Source organism: Siniperca chuatsi, linkage group LG2 (assembly GCF_020085105.1).
Source record: "Siniperca chuatsi isolate FFG_IHB_CAS linkage group LG2, ASM2008510v1, whole genome shotgun sequence".
Lineage (NCBI taxonomy): Eukaryota > Metazoa > Chordata > Actinopteri > Centrarchiformes > Sinipercidae > Siniperca > Siniperca chuatsi.
In genome coordinates, this window is record NC_058043.1 from 3,639,822 (window position 1) to 3,662,906 (window position 23,085).

The following is a 23,085-nucleotide window of genomic DNA, read 5'->3' on the forward strand; positions in this document are numbered from 1 at the left end:
CTCTGACTTTTCCTCTAGCGCCACCATCAGGCCAAAGTTTCAATTTGTCCAATACTTTGGTTTCTGACCAAATACCTGCAAACTAATGACACTCCCATCATCCTCAGCTGTACTTTGTGTTTAATGCTGATTAGCAAATGTTAGCATGCTAACACGCTAAATTAAGATGTGTTAGCATTCAGCTCAAAGCACCACTTTGCCTAATTACAGCCTCACAGAGCCACTAGCATGGCTGTAGACTTTCATAAATCTGACTGAATGGTTACAGTATACCAAGACTTGTTTGCTGTTATTGTATCTGTGTATGTGAACCGGTATTAAAATCTAGAAGATTAAAATCTGGCAGCCGTGTATTTCTTAATATAACCTTCCTGCATTACAGATGCAGAGTTAGACTTTAAAAGTGCCAGACTTGGAGGAATCAGCTCAGTCGTATTTAGCTGAGAGCAGCAGAATAACATAGTTCAGTCCTGGCTGAACGCCACATTAACCAGCTGTAACAAACTATGTGAAGGATGTAATATAGCTCTGACTATCAAACAAGCATAAAGTCTATTTCTGCTGTCACAGGCTACATGCATCTCCACCTGTCTGCTCAGTTACAGTCTCTGGTTGTACATGCAACATTTTTCAACATGTCAGCTCACAAATTTAGCTGTAAGAAGCTTCAAAATGCAGCTGTTTCAGTCAATCACATCACACGATCGTCTTGTTTCACTCTCATCGCTCGAGAAAAATGTTGCCATAGTAGCTACATACAGAAAATGCTCCTTAAATTCAGATTTTTGAGTTAGATGAGTCCACCTGCTTTGCTTAACTTTTTCTCAACAGTGTGTTTGTCAGAGGAATTTAGGGATTTCCTCTGAACCATTGAATCACCACCACATGTGGCCATGAAGCAGAGAGACAGACAGACTCGCAGAGAGGAGGAGGGGGAGTCGTGGTTAGTTGGATAGTAAGAGATGGAACAATGAGCGTAATGAAACCAGTGGTGGAAGGTAACTAAGTACATTTACTCAAGTACTGTACTTAAACACAATTTTGAGGTACTTTTACTTTACTTTAGTGTTTAAATTTGATGCCACTTTCTACGTCTACTCCACTACATTCAGCTGGAGTTACTACTTACTTGGCAGATTAAGCTTTTACAAACAAAATATGTCATAATTTTATGAAATATGATCCTGTGCTATAGATTAAACTATCCAGCAGTATATGAAGTAGTCAAATTAGCCCCACCTCCACCAGCTGTGACATTAAAATGCTGCTTATGTGTTAAAGCATCAGTGATAATATTACAATAATATGATATATATATATAATAATATAATACTCTGAAAGTACAAGTACTTTAAGTACACTTTGCTGTTAATACTTTTGTACTTTTACTTAAGTGAAATCTTGTATAATACGCTGCAAATGCACCAGATCAATCCTCAACATGTGTGGAAAACAGTTTGTTAACAGTGTGTTTAAAATCCTGACACATAACTCATAACTCTAACCCTCTACTCCTGTAAATGAGCTGTTTAAAGGAGGTCTCACACACATGCACAGATGAAGCTGTTTACACTGAGAGAGACCACAGGAAAAAGAAATAGAGCAGAAACAGAGTGAGAAGTTACATTTCACTGTAGGGAGAGAAAGGTGGGAGAAAGATGTCACTGAGAGTCATAAATGGAGACAGAGTCATCTTCATAGTTGCAAACATTACACAGAATGTCTGAAACCCTCCTTGATTTTAAAAAGTCTCTGAAACAGCCTTATCCTTATTTTCCACAACATGATTTTAATGAAGGAACCACAGCTGCTGAAACGAAAACTAAAAAGACCAAAAAGTCGGTTTTATTGCAGAGTATCAGAAAACTTTGTTTTGTGAGAGTGTTGTCAGATTACATTTCCACACTGCAAAAAGAAGATGTGATGACGGCAAGACAAGTTCAAGTCTGGTCTTTATTAACAAATTGCAAGTCAAGATCCAGGCCATTAAACGACATGGCATTTCAATGTTTTCTTTCAAAGCTGTTACTGTGACCATGTCCTTTTACTGCCTCTGTATTAATGGAAAAATATTAAACATTCAAGCTGTGAGGCTACATAAGATCTGTCTGTCTCTATGTGTCTGCAGTGATGGCAATGTTGGTCGGAATTATCCTTTAAGTTTTGCCCAGTAAAACAATTTGTGCACTTTGGTCATGATTAAAACAGTCCCTAAATCCTCCATCCCATTTCTTTCCACTTTTTTCCTTGTCTCCTTTACGTATATCCTTATCTGCTCAAATTCACTTACTTTTTGCTTTTACTTTCAGACCTTTTAGCTAATTAATTTATGACTTTTGTTTCAAATCCTGCTGTTTTCATTCAAACTGGCTCCACACCAGCTGATTTCACTGATGATTTATTAGCTGCTCATTGGCTGGAGGTGCGCATGCCACAGACTGCAGCTGCTTGTAGTGTTTGGTTGGAATGAAAATCTGCAGCTTTTTGTTTCACTGTGATTGAAAATGACTGAAAACCACTTGTGTAAATGCAACTGAGAACATGTGAAAAATGTATAAAAACTGTATAAAAAATGTTCTAATTACAGGTTCTACTGATGTGCAGAACAAAAAATAAATAATATCTGGAATGTGATTCGAATGTGAAATGAGAGAGGCACATTCCTCAACTGATGAAGAATTCAGGGGGGATGAAGACGAATGAAGTGTGTGTGTGTGTGTGTGTGTGTGTGTGTGTGTGCGCGTGTGTTTGTCTGTGTGTGGGGAGGGGGGTGTGTTTTGAGGGGTGTCTGGGGGAAAGCTGGAGTGAGATCTGGTCTTAAAAAATTAGCCTTGACCTGCAAGTGATTTACAGGGTCTCATGTGGTGAGGAGGTGGGAGGTTGGGGGCTGTGAGTATGTTTGTGTGTGTGCGGTTATGTGTGTGTGTGAACGTAGACATTCTAGTGTTTGATGTGTCTGTGTGTGTGTGTGTGTGTGTGTGTGTGTGTGTGTGTGTGTGTTTGCCACCACGATGTACAGGCCCCATTGTGAAGGTCTGCTGCATGCTCACAGCTCTGTAGCCAGACCAGACACACACACACACACACACACACACACACACACACACACTGTTCAAAACTCCATGTAAAACTCAAACATGAGGAATTGATTTTCTTTCTCTCCTCCCTCGCAGGGTGTGGTGGTGTCACAGTGTGTTTTAAATGTGGTCTCATTGGTAATCGCTCTCCTTCAGCTCGCCGTAATTAGCCTCATTTCTACTTCCCCAATTCGCCTGGTTTTGACTCTGTAATGATCAGTTCCTTCCCTCAGTCGCAGTGGGGCCGGAGCCATCAAACAAACAGGTTTGTAAGTGATGGCAGATTCATAGCTCCAGAAGCCTGGGAAATCCTGCAAAATCAATGGGCCTCATGCAAGAACCACTGGTACAAACATGGACACAAATTTTCCATTTTTTCGCGACACTCAGCGCGACTTTCAAACGAATGTAGTTCACTGGGAAGTATCTTTCACGCCTGATTCTATCTTAACAGGCATATACGAGTGATTTAAGAGCACTTTTACTTGAATGAAATTCACGAGTGGTGCTGATCTGTCGTACGAGTCATTTACTGATAGTCTGCCTTTCTTCACAGGTGGAAAATCACCTGTTTGATTTAAGAATGTCAAGTTTCCATCCACATGTAGTGCAAATTTAACAGAACTTTTTCTGTGTATCTGTGTGGACAACAGTCATCTCAATTCGCGCATGCCCGCTCTTTGCTTTGTGTAATGAGCATGCCCCTGAAACAACAACAACAATGGCGGATCACCAGTTTGTTTGTGTTTGGTTAGTACTGCTAGGTCTAATTACAAGGTCACAACTTAGCATGTTCTTTTATGGTATTTGACGTATCATTGACGTAGACTTTATCGGCACCTACTGACCCGGCATGCTTGTTTGAGTATTTGGAATCGTTTTTGGAGAGGAACAGTATCCATTTTCAAAAATATCCGTATATGTGCGGACAAGGCCAAACAGGTGTCATTCATCAGGCTGAAACGAGTGATTTATGACACGTTTGTGCAGTGAAGAGAGTTTGCTGAATCCCACTTCGATTGACTCGTATGAATGCATTTAACACAATTTTCTGAAGTGAAGGTTTAAACAACATTTCAGACAAAAAAAATAGATAAATAAAAAGTACATTCTGCTCATCACTGTAAAACCATCATAAGAATTCAGACAGACGTAACAGTTGCTAAAGACATCCGACAGTAGATAGACAAGGATCTGAAATAATGGAATTTCATCCAACATGCTAACCAGCACAGATAATCACAATTGATGTCTGTTGTTTATTCCAAGATGATATAATGACAAAGCATCATTATATTACTGTAAAAGCCTGCACGTATATATGCAACACAGTCTCACGGCAGTTCGTGAAATAGTCCTGAAATTTAATCTATAGGTTCGTGTACATGGACACAAATTTTCAATTTTTTTCGTGACGCTCAGCATGATTTTCAAACTAATGTATTTCAACGGGAAGTATCTTTTGTGCCTGCACCGCATTTCTTTGTTTTGTTTTTTTGCGATCATATTAGCAATAATAAATATGCAACATCTGGTTAGACTTTCAAAATAAAGCTTGTTGAGAAAAATTTCAGGTGACGGTTGCAGTTTGGTCAGGTTTAGGCACCAAAACTACTTGGTTAGGTTTAGGAAAAGATGATGGTTTGGGTTAGAATAAATACTTCCTTAAAACAATCAACGATGACTATTGGTTTCACAAAGGAAACGAACCCCAGTCTGCTGTGTAAAAGTCCTGTGTTTGACCCATCCATCCACACCGACCTTCTCCCTATGCAGACTTTGTCGCTTTTTATATTACGTTCGTCCTTATTCGTTTGAAAGTCGTGCTGAGTGTCACAAAAAGAAATGTAAAATTTGTGTCCATGTATACAAATCTATAGATTAAATTTTGTGACTATTTCACGACTTGCTGTAAAACTGGGTTGATATGTGTAACTTGACCATATGAGAAATAGCTTCAGTCTCTGTTTGTTTGGTGAAACATGACAAAAACAAGACTGAGGAACGTTCTGTATGTACATCTTCAGTCTCCTGGGTCCAAGTGTGTGTGTTTCTGGGGTCTTGTTCCCCCCTTTGTAGCCCTCCACTTATCCCTCCTGCATCTCCCCGTTAGTGGAAACATGTTTTTTGTTATCTTGTGTTCTTCTTCCCATCTGTCCTCTTGTTTTTGGTTTGTCTCCCTCTACTTATTTCTTCGTTTTTATGTCTCTGCCCCCCCCCCCCCACTCTCTCTCCTCATCTTCCATCGTCTCTCATCTGTGATCATTAGAAGGCAACTTTAAATTACTTTGAATGCTCCTCGTGGGACTTCGCCCAATTTCCAAGTAAACAAAATCCACAAAACATCTTTCATCGTCTTAAGAGCAGCAAACGAACAAATCTCTTTCTGTAGAGAGTCGTACCAGTGAAGTTAGTTGTCATAAATCGTTGGATTAAAGAGATTCTTCAGCAAGACAGGCGAAAGAGAAAGAGAGAATATGTGATTGTGTGTGAAAGAGAGAAGAAGCTGTAAAATAAGCTTCTCTTAAATTAAAACATTTGTCAGTTCTTAAGTTGTTTTTGCATGTTTTTGCCCAGTTTAAGACTCAGTGGCTCAGTGCCAGATGAAACATGATTGGCTCATTCAGAGGGGTCAGAGGTCACAGATGACTCATGTCCCTGAGGGTGAAGAACTATGCTGTTCTGGATGGAAACACACACACACATACACACAGCTTCCAAACACAGTGTTTCCTCATAACTTTCCTGAAATAGCAGCCATAGTTGTAATGTGCATTCTCACTGATATGCAGTTGGTCAGCTTTTATTCATCTTTTTGAGATTTGAGAAGTCCTTTTAATCGAGGACCCCAAAAGTGTTAGGTTTCGTTCAGTGCCAAAGGGATTTCTGACAGTGTTGATGCTTTTACATCTTATTCTATCACTGCAGCTTGAAATAACATGAGGCAACTTTGTGATGGTAATTGGAAATAAAAACTATGCCTTCTGTTGTCTTTTATGGGAAAAATAATCCACACAATTAATGAGCTCCCATGATTATAAATGCAGCATTTCGTTCAGATAGACCTCATCAGGCATCAGCTATTTTTCTCCTCCTCTCACCTGTCTGCTTTGGCAGCAGAAACAGTCTCACATTAGTACTTTTTTTTTACTTGTATCACATATTCATAATAGTTTGTTCATCATTAGACAAAAAAGCAAGACATACTCACTCTGTACTGAAGACATATAATAATTCCTGCATTTATGTACAGCCTTACTTTTAATATTGTGTTTCTACAGCTTCTTATTCTATTGTAGTTATGTGATGTATATTTTTTTACATTTCACCTTGTTGAATGTCACTTTTTACTGTCGCTTTAACAGCGTTTTTACCCAAAGAGAGCCAGACCAAGTTCAATTTTCTTCATGGTTCAAGTTCCTGGACTGGAGGAAAGAAACTTCTAGCAGCAATTACATTTTTGGCAAAGCAAACTAGTGGTATATAAACACATTTTGTAAGAGAAAGGCTATAAACACTAACATAAAGGGTGTGGACAGCCATCTTTTTCTTCATCCAGTTTAAGGTTGCATCACTGCCTTCCACTGTTTATCCTTCTTCTTTCTTCTTGAGCTGTTCTTGAGTATTATGGGTACGCCTCGATGCCAAGTGTGATGCTGAAAAGTCTCTGTTTGTTGGGGGGGGACGACGACTAAGTGAAGTTTTGAACTGGGACATCACAACTTCTGACTTACAAACACAATCGGAGGGTCAAAAGTCGAAGACGAAGGCATGAAAGATCATAATATAACAGCATAAATATAATCACACCTGACAGAGTCAATGCGGTATTTAGTGGTGAATTGAGCCTCTAAGCTGGTCATGTTCCTGCCAAAGTGGCTGCTAGACAAACTAAACATTTAAAAGCATTTGATTTGTAACTGTAAAAATCAGACCCTTGTGTCTTCACCCACAGCTGAGGTCATCCGATCGATTGTTGTTTTAAGTGAGTGAATTAGCACTGAACTTGAGTTCTGTTAACACCAGCTTTCAACGTTCTGCTCTGTCAAAATGTTTAGACTTATTTTGGAGAGAAAAGAAGGGAGGGGCATGTTAGGAAAGAAGTGAAAGGGAGGAGGTGAAATAGACACACAAAAAAGGATTTTATTAGCCGTCAGTTGTATTTCTTTCTTTTTATGCATCCATAAGTGTACCCAAAATGCCCATTGAACTAAATGCAATGAAATCCCTTAAAATATAAATAAAATGTGGTTCACACATCACACTGGTTGCTAAATTTTTGATGCGTTGTTGTTTCTGCTGCAACTGCCGCCTGTAACCACACCCAACAGTGATGTCAGAGCGTACTGACACACGCTAGGGGTACACTTCTTCATCACTGCACCAATTTGAGATATTAAACCACTGGAGGTCAGCAAAAACAAGATTTTCTGCTGCTATTAAATTGCTTTTTAAACCTGCATTAATAAAAAAAAATTTGGCCACTTGAGCGGGCATCCAGCAGCTACAGAACAACATTAGCATTCATTTGGAGTTATGTTTGGGTCCACCTGACAAATTAGTCCAATATTTACTCAACTCCTGGTGGAAATATCTGGCTCTTTAGCTGCTAAACGCTCAACTTTCTTCACCAGCTAGACGCTTACTTTGTCTGTCTGCCATCCTGTGCTGGGCAGGTAGCTTATAGCTGGTTTATCAGAGCCTGAAAACAGCTGCCTGCTGCTGCTGGAAATGAGGTTGATGAGAGTGCTGAGAGTGAGCCAAAACAGTAAAGTTATGGATCATGAAGCCAAAACAATGAGCTGAAAGACGATACAATGCTCCTGTAGAGCTGAGGGGAACTGCAGAGTCAGGCGATATTTCTCTGTGGGTACCGTCACTACGAGAGACCTCTTTCACATTACACGTGTTCATTTGATCCATTAAAACATTGATTAGTGTAGCTTTAAGTAAAAGCACAGAAGTATTGTTAGCAAATTGGTTTAAGTATCAGAAGTACTTATTATAAAGAAGGGCCCTATTTAGTGTGTTATATTACTATACATATTATATGCAAGTAGTGACTACAGGGAAACTGAGTGAAAGTACTTAGTTACTTTTCACGACTGGTTAACATTTAAATTCTGCAGTCTTATACAGCCTTTAATGCAGCAGTAATGAATTACAGCTGACCTAAATATACAAATAAAATAACACTGAAAACAGAGTGAGTTATTTGAATTAATAAAATGAAAACATGCCTATTAGTTATTTTATGAGGTAAAAATGCACTTATGCAAAAAAAAAGTTAACTGGCTGTTGGTAAGGTATCCAAAAAGTTCATTTTGCACACAGTCTCCGAGCCTGAATGCAGCTGTATGTAAACAAGACATACATTATGAATAAAGCAAATGGCAAAAAAAGGGGACAGACAACATTCAGTTCTTCCACAGGAAATAAGAAAAAAAAGATGTAGGTTAAAGGAGAGCAGAGAGAGAGTGTGTTGGACGAGTTGTCCTCCTCTGCAGCTGTCATTTCTCTGGCGCCGTGTTTTAGCTGGTCATTTTTCACATAGCTGGTGTGTCTCTTCTTTATACCTCTAATTTTTTCCATTTTCTCAGGTTTCTTTATCTCTGCCTGTCTGCCTCTCTTCCACCCTCCTGTCCCCATCACTCTCTTTGTCTGTATCTCTTTTCTCTTTTTCCTCTGGCTCCGTTAATGTCCGTCTTTTCTCTCAGTTTTAATTTTAACTCATTCTGCGCAGACCTGCCTCACTCCTCTCTCGCTGCCTGTCGTTCACCTTCACCGACCGCCCCGCTGTGTGTTGTGTTATGTAGTGATATCCTGTGTGTTTAGGCCGAGCGAGAGCAAAGATTAAAAGACTCTAAAGTAACTTAATCTCTTAAATCTGTTGACATAAACTCTTCACACACAGTGTATATCTCTATTTTCCTGAAGAGATACAAACATCTGGACTCTTCACACACGCACACACATGCCTGGCTTCTCAAAGTCCTCAAAAGATACAAACATCTGTACTTTCCAACACACACATACGCAACCCTGGACAAACACTTAGATGTTCACATACACATTAATCTTCTACAAAAGATGAAAAACATCTGCCTACTCCAACACTTGTACAGATGCAAACACACATTCACAGTGACTGTCAACATCTGTGTGTATTGGCAAGTTGATGAACATAATCCTTATCTGATTATATTCATAAATAAACAGCTGAGTGTGGAGCTATGTGAGCAATGTCCATGATAACTTTGGCATCCAGATGGGGATTACACTTAAAATCCAGGCTGTTTATATTTATCAGGCCAACTTCCAGACTTTCGTCAGAGCAGCAGCATCCAGGCGGAAAGTGATTTACTGTGAACTGACAAGGAGCCTTATCATAAGTGTTAGGAAATCACATAAAACCTCTGCCCACTGAGGTTCACAGGCAACCAACCAGAAATAAGTTACTCACTTTTGTACTGTGTTTCGTCCGATGGAAACATCCAAGCTGTGAAGTCAGGGCTCAGATCCTGGTGGTGTCACTTCATCTTCACTAAACACACTGAAATAATAAGAAACAAAGATAATACTGGTTGGTTTCTGCTGTTGAAAACAGGATGAAAATGAAACTGAAAGCAGTCCAGATACATGATGCACTCAGTTGCCAGTCTACGTACACCTAGCTAAAACTAATAGAGTTTAATACAGCAGTTCTGCAATAAATCCTACTTCCATGAAACCGTAATGTTCAGTTATTGTCTAAACTGTTTCAGAGACATGTTGGTTCAATTGTATGGTCATTTTGGAGGCTGCAGTTTGTGGTGCTGTTGAACTGTATTGCATTATACTGACAGGTGCTTCTATTGTTTTTGTCCACCCCATTTATATCAATGGGGGTAGGCTACGTAACAGAAACACCTCTCACAAAAAGAGCAGCAATCGAAAAAATAAAGAACAAATGTAAAGTCAGAGAAACTAATTCCAAAAATGATTAGTTTTTGTTTTTCAGCATTGATTTAATTAAGGAATTATTGAAAGTCACCTCCTGCACTAACAATAAAACATCCTGTAGGCAACTGGGCAATAGATAGACAGGAGATAATCATTTTCTAACCAGTTTCACATCTGCATCACATTCCAAACAGTAATTGTCATTTAATAGCATACATTTATTACATAGGTTACTGATTTCCTAAAATATGTTCTACCACATGATCAGAGCAGATCCTGGGTACACTCAGATCCATGCAGATGTACTCGGGAATTAGACATTTTGACACACAGACCTGATACCCTTGACAGTAAAGCTAGACCCTACCCGACCCTATTAGACTGAGTATAATTTGGACTCGGTTGAACTTAGGTCCCGGGTCGGGTCTACGTTCCACAGAACTGAAGGGACATTTTTTATTTATTTAGCCCAATATCATAAATTTGCCTTAAGGGGCTTTACAATCTGTACAGCATACGACACCCTCTATCCTTAGACCCTCGATTCACATATCAAGCATAACAAACTCCCCCCAAAACAAAACCCGTAACAGGGAAAAACAATTGAAGAAGAGGTCCAGTATGGACAATCAGGATGACTAAATTAAAGTTTGTAAAGCAGGTGTGAGTCAGTCTCATCCTCAGTTTGAATCTGTTTACATCAGCCCAACTGAGTCTGATCTAAATCCAATATGGACTTTGTGTCTCTCCACATGCTTTTCTATCTGTCTAGGACACGATCTATTTCTTTCTCTCTACTGCTTTTTTATTTTTACAGCTGAGAGGAAAGAAAGAGGGAACCCCTATTTCTCTTTCTCTCTTCATTCATCTCTCATTGGCCTGTGTGTGTTTCTGTCTCTGTAGAGAAAGAACTGACAGATAAAGAGACACATTACTGTGTCTGTACGAGTCTCTCCATTACTCTGTCTTCTTCTCCTAATATATATCTCTCAGTCTGTTTCTTGTCTTTTTTTTTTGGTTCTCTGTAATGTGAGGGACATGAGGAGGAGGAAATGGAAGGGAGATGAAGAGGGGAAGAGGAGGAGGAGAGAAGTTCTGGGTTTGTAATCATACCAACTCTCCACGGTCTTCCCCTCTGTCAACACTACTTAAACTGAGCCCTAAACATGCTGTACACACACATACACACAAATACAGTTTAAACGTATAAATCACTGCTCCACTATGTTAACCAGCTAGTCACAAAAACGTTTTTTTTGCAATATTGCATTTCTTTTTAGAGTCGCTATCCTCCACCTTTCACTCCCTGTATGTACAGTGTGTGTGTTTATGTGCATGCAGACTGTATGGTTTAAAAGAAGCATTTTATATCTACAATTTTCTTTATATGGTAGAATCTATGCAATTAATCATTTCTGCTTTAGAATACTGAGCAGGACTTCTGTATTGCAAGAAATGTTTATTTAATGAAATAAATAAGTTTAAAATGTGTAAAATGGTTTGTAAGTTATCAGAAAGAACCAAATCCAACACTTTTTACTGTTGTCATTGGAAAGCCATAATATGATCCAACACAAATGGCATGGAGAATATTCTATGTTTTCCTGATCAAGGTAATTACATGAGGCGTTTTCATTCAGATTTAATATTTTGATTATTCTGACTATTAGTTAAATAAAAGGAAATTAATGCAGCAACATATAACAAGATCATACACTTGTGCCATATTCTAGATTTCAAGCTATTATCATGGAATGATATTGTGCTTTGAATAATGTGTGATAGACAGACAGACATATATGCCACCATGATAGCAGGGTGTTGAACTTAGCATGTATCATAATGGGACAAAAGTTTCTCCAGAGTACTTGAACATAACTCACTTGCTGGAATACACTTTGGAACTAAACCTGACATTTTTCATACAGTCTGTTGTAACACTCACTAACTACTGTACCACACAGACAACTCTTCTGAGACAGCACTGCCAGACAAATAACTGTCTTAAGTGTGTTAAGTCTAATGGGTCAGCAGGTTTTATCTGTGCATGTGCTGCTGTCATCAGATTGTTGATTTAATACACTAATAGATTCAACAGAACCTGGAGGAAAGGATGCTCACAGCAGATGTTTTATATGATACCCGAAGGTCCTGTTACAGCTGACGGGGATTTATCTCAAATACTGCGTGAAAGCTTGTTAGAATTTAAAGCCGAGATATGCGACAATATTTTGATGACATGACTAATACCACTTACAGTACTGAATTAAAGCAGTTCTCAGTTCTCTCTATCTGATCAGCACCTGCCTGCACACCTGTCCCTCATTCCTTCGAATCAGCCACTTTCAATATACACCTGCCCTCTAGGCCTCACACTCATACTGTATGTCAGATTGTCTTTTGTGCCTGTTAGCGTTATTGTTCCAGGCCTTGTTTTTCCTGTTCCCTTTTTGGACTTCTTTGCTGACTGCCGAAACGTTGCCGACCTTGGGTGCTTGACATTTGGGTAACGAGGCTTCTCAATTCCCTTGCATGTTTGTAGCTGCACTGACACCTTAGCATATTTTTGGGTCACTAGAAGTTAATTATTAGTTAATAGTAGTATTTAACCTTTTTACGACAGCTTGGTGACTCAAAAGGGTTTTCAGTAGTCACTTAATGGACACAACCAGTGCTTCCCAAAAGCATCAGCTTGGGCTATAAACCTCCAGGTTAAAAATCCAAGCTGCCCCGTGGGCACAGAGTCTGATGGATTCAGCAGAAGATAAGGAAGGACACACTTTGCAAGTTGTTATGATACCAGCTGTTACTGAAGTTCAGGATTCACACAACTTCACTACTGCCTGACAGTTATAGGATCTAATTAGTTATCCAGTTAAACAGAGATGAGTCTCGTTTCTAAGTTTTAATTTTACATGTTTATTTCATTTAATTTAAATTCTAATCTAAATCCCTTTTTAAATAAGACTTTTTCTACAACTGTACAATACAACAAGACACTGTTGTATTTTGTGTGGTCAGCTCCTTCTATTTATGGTTGCATTGAGATTTGTCCCGCCTGAAACAACAAGGTGGATCTGACATGTATGATGTGTGCTTCTGTTTGGTCTGTCATTACCGCCAAGTTTGACAAGTTTCTCATTTTAATGCCCCCTTGAGCCTCAGCTGTTTAACTACACAGGGATGTAAAACGCATGTTTAGTACAGTAAGTTCTGTATAAACGTGGTGTCTTTTTGTAATGTGTAAGCAGGGTGATGTCTTCTCAGTCTGCATATTTATCTAAAGTGTGTTTCTCGAGTTTGTAAACGTCTAAGGAAAGGAATGATTTTTCATTTTATAGATCCGTATCCAGACTGGTCGTGTGGCAGGAACAGCAACTATTCTTTAAACCTGCAAAAACTGATTTTTTTTTTTTTTTTTTTTTAGGGGGGGCAGTGGAAACAAGTTGTGAACACAACATTGACATATCACCTTTTTTAAGTTGATATGATGAACTTGTTAGCAAACAGTTACTTATTTATACATCCGGCAGTTACAGAGCAACATGATCATTCATTAGGAGTCGTGTTTGTGTCATCTGATGAATGTAAGTCCAGTATTCTCTCTGTTAGCTCTGTTTTTGGTCTCCACCAACTCCTGAGGGAAATATCTGGCTCTTTAGCTGCTACATGCTCCACTATGTTCACCAGCTAGTGTCTAACTGTGTCTGTCTGCTGTTTGCTGCTGAGCAGCTCGTGTTCAGTGGCTTTTCACGTCTTTTTCTCTAAAAAAGACGCTATGAGAGTGAACCAGAACAGTAAAGGCCAGAAAGATAAATAATGAGCGGAAACTCACTATAAAGCTCAGTAAAGCCGAGGGGAACTAATTCAAGAAAGTATTTACCTTACTTGTTTTTAAAAAAAATGTGATGTAAGGTAGCTTTTCCCCAGGAAAGGTCTCCTAAACCACAGGAAGTTGTACAGTTTACATGTCTGGTTTGTTTGGAATAGTTTGTTGGTATGGACAGAAATAGATCAAGTGCCAACAATAAAAACTGAAAACATCAAAGCAGCGAGTGCGTGAAGTAAGGAACACCAGAACAAATCAGTCTTTTAACTTCCTTTAAAGTGTCAGAAAAGGCAAAAGATTCCACACAGCAAGAGACTGTAAATGTAAAGTCTCAGTAAAACCCTGTCATTCAGACTTCATCTACTTATCCTGTGTATCATCCACCTGCCACATTACTGTTTTATTCTAACCTTGGTTTTTCTGTCATGATGATCTCAGGTTACACACACACACACACACACACACACACACACACCATGTACAAAAAAATAAGAATAAAGATCACAGTGGGAACCTGTTGGTGTGTGTGTGTGTGTGTGTGTTGTATTTGATACCCAGTGGCCCTGTAGGGAGTGAGGCCAGTGGGTTCAATTTAGCAAAGGAAAAAGTTCTACTTAGAAACACACACTCCTGCAGACCTAAACGATACTATCACTTCTCCCACTCTTGATGTTGATGCAGTCAGTCTCAGCGCAGCAGTCTGTAGTCTGGAGCTCCATCTCTGCACAGCAGGGAAAGACTTGATCTCTCCTTTCAGCTGATTTAAGGCTTGAGCTTCAAAACTAATTGGTTGTTAGGTAATTTGATTACAGTGTCAGATGGTGTCCACTGCTCTAATCAGGAGTGGCTAAGATCTACAAACCTGATTTACACTTGCTCATTTGAATTTCTTCACAAGAAACAAGCTAATAACAGCGGCAATGTGGTGAGTCATTAAACCAGCAATTCACACAAAGTTCCTACAAACAAATGCTTTGTATGAGTGAATGTTTTAACACAGCAGTAATTCATCCCACAGTTTAACCAGTTCCTTAAAGATGACATCTGTACCACTATACACATTGTCAACCTCTATGGAAGGGAAGAGATGAACTCATGTTAGAACTACAACAAAGATGGCAGACCATCCCTAGTCATACTTTGAAGTAAGCAGGCAAGTATGCAAACAATACTACTCGCATTGCAGCTGCTTGTATACACATGCACATTGGGAAGAACGCAACTATATCATGAGGCTTATTGCAGACAAGGGTCAAAAGAAGTAGGTCTTTGAATCCCTTTCATATCTTCCATTTGCGCAACTTGTTTCCATCGTACAAAGAATATTGACCCTCATCTTTGTAAATTTGTGTCACATTTGCTTTTGGTTTCTTGCCTCAGGTGCCTCAATTTGTTGGAATCAGCAATTACAAAAGTTGAAGTGGTTACCCATTACTCTACTGAAACTGTAAAAATGGAGGATTTCTGCTGTCCAAATATCAGGGCCGTTACCAGACATTTTTTCAATTCAATTTTATTTATAATTTACTCATTGCACTTGTCCTATAGAGCAGGTCTAGACTGTACTGTTTATAATATTATTTACAGAAATCTTTGCCACAACTGACTATTTTAGAGTTCTAAAATAATATGTATTAACATAATACAAACTACAGCAAGTCAAAAAACATTTAGACTCTTTAAGCAGTTGAAGCGATAAAGTCTTTGTCTGAGGACACGTCAGCAGCTTTTGTGTTCAGTCTGGAGGTCAGCTCACAGGTGGGATAAACACAACTGTCACTGACGGCGGCCAAAGCTTGCAAACTGCCGCCCTAGATCCATCTATTTTGCACATGGAGGTGATTATCTAAAGAAATTGGGGAATTCTGTACTTTATATTGAGACCTAAACTATGAAAACAACATCGCTCTCTCAACTTCCTTTAAACCCTGTGTCTGTATAATGTTGCATTTATTTCTGCATTTCTGTCCAATGGCCAAGGAAACAGATATAGTCAGATAACACAAGATACCTGATACCTGAAAATGAGGAGAATGCGTATATGTGGCACAGCATGCAGGGCTGCACAAAGACAAGGCTCCCTGTGGCTCAGCAGGCGAAGGTTTGGAAAATCTGGCTCAAAACCTGAACTGCTGCTAGTACTGCAGGGGGCCTGAGTTAAAAATGTTATGTACTCATAATACTTTAAGGCTCTGTAGATAGAAACATCTGTCAAATGCCTTAAAAAGGTCTCCTCTCACATATTGTATATTACTGTAGCATTTTGGAAGCACTTGGAAGAGGAATATGATGATTTATTGCTTAACTCACTCTGATAGGAAGAGTCGGCTGAACGCCTAAAATATAAATGTGAAGCTACATACTGTTGATGTGGGAAGCTTTTTGCCGGTGTTTTTCTTTTCACATGATTGACGTTGCTTGGCATAATGTAGACCATTGAAAGGGCCCTGTGGGGTGAGCTCAGCCAATCTGGAATTTCACCCAAGTGTGAAATGGAAATTCTTGTTCTGCCTCCCGAGGCCATGAGCATTTTACTCAGACAAATGACACTCGCAGGGGGCGTCCCGCTCAGCCAGTCAAAGTGAAAATCTGCCCTAAAACACAGCAACTGATATTCGTTTAACTTGAGACAGATCAACTGTGATTTGTTGTTTTGAGTGAAGCTGGAGAAAAGAGAAGTTTCTCTGCTGGTAGAGCACAAACCAGATCCTTCAGGGGAAACCATGGTCATGACCAGGACTCTGCTGGTGAGCCCATTGAAAACCTGTTTTAGTGAGCGCTGAAACATGCCTGACTTCTCGCACCTGGCACTCCTACAAATGCAACGATGTGAAGCTCCTGGTGGAGGTGTAACGGTGAAGTGGGTCTCCTGAAATTGACGTGGAAACCATCCGCTAGAAAGATGATGTATCAATCTGTTGAAGTTGTTGGAACTACAAAACTACTCAGAGGAGCTTCTTCCCTCACAGATGTTCTTTGGCTGAGTACAGACACCAGCTTGCAGCGAGCACACAAACCTGACAGCAGACAAGTTTCATTTTGTTCTGTCATGAAGTTACTCACAGAATTAACGTTAATTAGCGACAGCTGTTATATTCTGCTGACGGCATTTCAAGTGACGGTCTGCGCCAGCTAAAGATGAGAAGCTGCTATCGGAATGTTTTCTATACGGCTCTTTGCTAATAACAATTAACATCAGAGCTATCAGAGAAACTATGAATTTTGCCAATATCAGTGTCTGAACTCCGATGGGCCCAAATAATTTTTCACATTCGCACACTATAATTTCTACTCACATATGCAGCGAAATGCTCGCACTATAGAGCCCAGTCGAGAGTGGTGAGAATAACACAGTAGAGCCGATAATGATCTATTAAAATACAACTGGATCGGCCCCAAAACCGATCCTCAGGGAATCTCTAAAACATACCTCTATTAAATGTTACTCATCAGGCATGTCAGTCTGGGGTATTCGTCCAAATAAGTTTTGTGCAGATGCTAAGTGTTCAGTTGGCTGTTCCAAGAAGCTGCCTGACTGAGTTATCTGGATAAATTTGCTCAGTAAAGACTGGAATCCCAAAAAAATCCAGGATGTGGACTGATGTTAAAAAAGAAAAAAGGGTCTGGGTTTTGCTCTGCAAACTTACGCATTTTAATTTAAACTCTAAACCCTGGATTGCGTTCAATGACCTTTCCTTTGACATCTAATGCCAGCGTTTTTAAACTTCTCGCTTTCTACATGAATTGCAGAAGGGTTAAAGTTAGGGAAAGCGCTGTGACGGGATGTGAACTCTGATCTCCTGCATGAAAGTCGAACACGCGCCACACCCTTACTTTCAGCCTCGCCATATAAAGGACACACTACCTTCTGCATTGGCACTAAATGTTGGCGTTGGATGTAAATTCTGAGGTATGCAATCATCTTACGTGGATGTTATTCCTTGGGATACATGGGCTGTGCAATTTAATAAACCTGCTCCTTGGAACAGGCCCCACCCAGTTCAGTTTAGGAGTGTTGTGTTGTGTTTTGAATGTCTGGCTGACACAGAGGAGGACATTAGCTTCTATCAGTAGTAAACAGGGGATACGCTCCAAGGTTCATACAGGGGACCAGGCCACATGCTGGGAAATGATAAAACACATGCACATACATGCATTTACATACCACAAAGAGGCGTGCAGATATTTTGAGCACACTGCTGATGTTGGACAGGGTGGTGAATTCCACAGAACACACATTTTTCTGTAACATTTGGGTTCATACAAAGCTTTCAAAGTAAATTAGCTTGATTCAGAAAGCATCTAAAACCAATATTATTTTTCACTTTTTGCTTTAAGCGGCTGTAATCGACATTTTTATAATAACAATGTATCAAATAGCGAAGTGAAAATAATGTGAGAATGTGAAGTGTTGCTTGTAGTGATGAATTATCGAATTATGAGAATTATTAATTATTTTAATAATAATCATTAGAATTAATTATCACCTGAATCTGCAGTTCCCCTCGGCTTTACGAAGCTTTATAGCGAGTTTTAGCTCATTGTTTAGCTGTTTTGGTTCACTCTCACTGCTCTTATAGCGTTCGTTTCAGCTGCAGCAGGCAGCTGTTTTCAGAGAAAAAGCTGTGAAAAGCCGCTGTACACGAGCTGCTCAGCAGCAAACAGCAGACAGACACAGTCAGAGAGCAGCTGGTGAACATAGTGGAGTCTTTAGCAGCTAAAGAGCCAGATGTTTCCCTCAGGAGGTGGTGGAGACCAAAAACAGAGCTAACAGAGAGAGAATATTGAACTTACATTCATCAAGTGACACAAACACGACTCCAAATGAATGATAATGTTGCTCTGTAACTGTTGGATTTATAAATATTGGCCATATCTTAAAAGGTGATGTGTCATAAAGGGTGATTGTATCTGGTTTGTGTTTTGAACACACCCTGCTGACCTGTCAGGGATCAGAACATGGGTTTGACCTTTGACCCAGGGTGGTTGCCTGTGTTGAAGGCGGTGGGGAGTTGCAGCATCAGTGTGTTGTGTCAGATTGGACTCGTGGGACCTGTAGATCACCATGGAGCCTGGATGAACTCTCCAGAGTTTGACCTTAAAGTGTGGACCGAAGTGTGACTCTCTGGCCTGTGTGAGGTCCTGTCATCATGGGTGTGTGTGTGTGTGCATGTGTCTGTAAGTCAAATCAAGTAAATTTTATTGATATAGAACAGTATCACAAATCACAAATTTGCTTCAAGAGGCTTTACAATCTGTACAGCATATGACACCCTCAGTCTTTAGACCCTCGATTCAGAAAAAAAAACCTTTAATAGCAAAAAAATGGAAGAAACCTCAGGAAGAGCAACAGAGGAGGAATCTCTCTCCCAGGACGGACAGACATGCAATAGATGTCGTGTGTTCAGAACAGGATGTTTCCACACCACGACAGATAAATGCACATTTTTTTCTGCTTGTTGATTAAACTGACTCTGATCTGAATCTGCTGATTGTTCCCCATCTTCCCTCTGACATGGAACAATACAAACTGCCACATCTCAGATTGCACTTTAATACAAAAAAGGACCAAACTTTGCATATTATTTGTTTTTCAGGATTCATTTTGCTGAATGCATTGTTCTCCAGGATCTCTCAAACACTGTAATCTCAGAGTATCCTTGAACTTTTCAAATCTTTCCCTCATCAAAATTGCATTACAACAGTAACTTCACTTTAAACAGACAGATATGTATATGCAAATGTAACTAATAGTTCAAAGTTATGGATTATCTATTGTATCTCTTAGTTCATTTTCATAGCTTACTAAAGTGTCTGGAAAGTAAAATCAATCTAAAAACGTACTGTATGCTTTGGAAAATGTTAAGCAGTAAGTTCAGACAATTTGTACTTAATTTTGTGGTAAAATGAATAAATAAAAAGAATAAATGAAGGCATTTTAGTCCATCCACTCAGAGCTCTGGTAATTTGTTCTACTGTGTGCACAAATATCTAAGACAGATTTATTACAGCAATAACACCCAAAGTGCTGCTCTGTCATGTGAAGTATAAAGGTGTGCCTTGTTCAGCATTGTACCCATAATCACAGAAAGCCCTCATGGGTTTTGCAGTTATATAGCTGTAACCAAAGTATTTGCACCGTTGTAAACGTTTTCTGTAAATTAGTGCACATAAAAATGAGAGAAAGCAAGAGGAATTACTGACTAACTACAGCTGCTTCCTGGTTTGCAAAGGAGCAATCATTTCCAAATATCAAACATTGGGCTCATTGGGCTTGATGGAAACTACCCTGGAAAGTTTAACTATTCACAATTCAAAACCCTAAAACTGAGAAGAGTTACAGAAAAGTAAAACAGTCAAATAGAAAAATACATATAGACACAAAATAGTTAAAATGTCTGCAACAATGGCTATAACTACACCTGGCAGTTTGACAAGAAAACCGTTATAAACTAGTATTTATATCTCCAAAACATATTTGGCTGGTAAAATAATAAGTGGCTGGTGAAACTCTGGCAACCAAATGACAAAATGGGTTCTCCTGCCCTGTAGTTTATTCCATAGTTAAATGTTTTAAAGAAGTCAAAGAGGCAGAGTGATGGGACTGAGCGCCGTGTTATTAGATTGGACCCCCGGGTGTGGTTTACTGGATGAGCTGTCAGGTCCATCTAATGGTCGTGTTAAACCAATATTTTCTCTCTATGAACAGAGACAAAAGGTTACATAAGACCCTAATCTTAATAAAAACTGAGGAGTTTAATTCTGGAGTGAGACAGGAAACATCACTGGTGAAAGAAGTGCCCACATCTTTTACTTAATGCCATAATGTAAAAACACTTAAATACAAGTAAAAGTTCACTTCATTCAGAATCCTATTTAAGTAAAAATACAGAAGTATCAAAAGTAAAAGCACTCGTTCTGCAGAAAAATGGCCCCTGTGACTGATATATTATAACATATGACATTATTAGATTGTTAGTGATGCATCAATGTTAGAGCAGCATTTTACTGTTGTAGCTGCTCGAGGTGGAGCTAGTTTTAATTACTTTATATGTAGTTAGCTAGTTTAGTCCAGTGAATCCCAAGCGAGGAGTCGGGCCCCTCCAAAGGGTCATGAGATAAACCGGAGGGGTCGTGAGATGATTAATGGGAGAGGAAAGAAGAAAAATGAAGTTCTGATAGACAAATCTGCTTTCAGTTTTTAAATTTTTCTCTCATTTTTGCTTTTTTGTGTGTGAAAATATTGGATAATTTTTTACATGAAACCATGTGAGAAGTTTGGAGGGGAAATGTCTCTTTGGTGGAACTTCTAACAATTCATATGCCTCATTTCCACTGCATGGTACGGCACGGCACGGCTCGACTCGACTCGCTTGGAACCGTTCTTTTTGGTTTTCCATTGGCAGAAGTTATAAGTGGATAGTACCTGGTACCTGGTACTTTTTTGTTATCACCTCGGTCGAGGTTCCAAGCGAGCTGAGCTGATACTAAAATGTGGAGAATCGTCTCTAGACACCGGACATCCTGCACAAACCCACTATTTTTCAAAAGCCAAGCTACCATCAATAGCGACTGCAATATTTTTATTCACTCAACCCAGATTTTTTAAAAATGGTAGCCCGCAAAACTGCGCTGTGGTCAAGTGACTACTAAGTGCAGTCGTTCCTCTGTTTGGTTGCCGATGAAAGGATAAATCGAGTGTGTTGCGCTGAAGATGATGTCACAGCAGTTTCACGCGGCTACTTAAGTACAGCAAAATATGAAATATTGGTAAAATGTTCATATAAAGAGATTTCTGGCCAGAAAACGGGGTTTACTAACAACTCCCTGTTCTGGGTCCCAACAGCACTCACTCGCTTACAGAAGAGTTAAGTACCTTTTAAATGAAATGACTCTTTAATTGGACACCTCAGCATCATCACCGCTGACCCAGTAATTATTTTCAACTGTTGGCAAATAAAAGTGCTAATTGAGGTCAACGGTAGTTATCTGTCTGACAGGGACAAGAGCCTTCCCCCTGTGCAAAAAAGAGAAACTATAAGGCTGGGGATCATAAATAGAGAGCTTACTTTTAGTACTTTTACTGCATTCTAGCTTTATTGGGCAGCACAGAGCAGTCAATAGTGAATTGTAGGAAATACATTAGAGAGCAGACAGGAACTCTCAGTGGTTGTGAACAGTTAAAAATCTACAGTGTGCCAAGTGTGTGTCTGACTGCCCAGGAAACCCTAAATCTAATATAGGTCATACATTAAAATGACTTTCACGACGTTTCCACAGAGCTCTTAATTTGAAAACATAACAGTTAGGTTTCGGCAACTGAAACAATTTTAGGCTGCGGTTCTGAAAAAGTAAACATCACAGTTGTAAACTTCTTGTAATGAAGTAGGAGAATTTACATTTTCGAACCTGATCCCGACCTCTAAACCTCACTGTCCTCTGATGATTTTTTTATTGTTTCGATAAAAAAATGAATCTCTGTTTCTTTTTGTGTGTCCTCTAAAAATGAATCTTAAACTGGCCCCAAATCTTCGCCTAAAAGGTTCTTGCTTGATGGCAGTGGGGCACAGATCAGAGAGCTCAGTGATACAAGATTGCAAGAGGTGCTTCCATATTTGCTGTCAGATGTCATAAAATATCCAGCTTACTTTGATCACCAAGCTGCTGACAAATCTTTGCACCAAAGTCACCAGAACAAATCTCTGTACATTCACAATAATTGTTGAATTATTTTATTTTTATTGTTTTTGACTATAACTAACATGGGTGTATGAATGTGTCATGAGATAGTCTGCTGAAAGAAAGACCTGGGCCGAAGAAGTGTTTATACATGTACAGTACATATATATGTGTACAGTACACCTGACCAAGCTGATAGACCAATAGAGCTGATTAAACCAATAAGGGGGTGGGTGGCTTTCTTTTTTTCAAGTTCCTGAGAGGCCTGATACAAAAGTCCCTTTATGTATTCTAATGAAAAAAGACTGGGTCTGTCTTCACTCCCACTTAAAAAACTAAAAACATATTTTTCACTGCAGCAGTCATGGAACAATGGAAATGTTTCCTTCCAAAAATCTGATATCCACTATTTGAAAAAGAAATCACTCCTACTCTTGAATGTATTATTTTCTCATTAATGTAAACCGCATTTTGGTGCCAAAATACTTGGGTGAGTGAGATCTTTACCTGCAAATACAGATGGTTTTCATCAGTTTTTTAAAATACTGCTGACATTCA

General features: G+C 39.3%; 1 protein-coding gene across 6 annotated transcripts in view; it reads right to left on the minus strand.

The window, feature by feature from the left end:
- Positions 1 to 23,085, minus strand: part of ripor3 (RIPOR family member 3) — a 69,555-nt gene that overhangs the window by 31,665 nt on the left and 14,805 nt on the right. For 5 of the 6 annotated variants that reach the window (XM_044213356.1, XM_044213318.1, XM_044213336.1 and 2 more), the window contains exon 2: positions 9,541 to 9,630. The exons of the other annotated variant lie outside the window; for it this stretch is intronic. The gene's annotated coding sequence lies outside the window, so the exon portion shown is untranslated. The remainder of the gene's footprint in view (positions 1 to 9,540; positions 9,631 to 23,085) is intronic. 6 annotated transcript variants of the gene reach the window in all.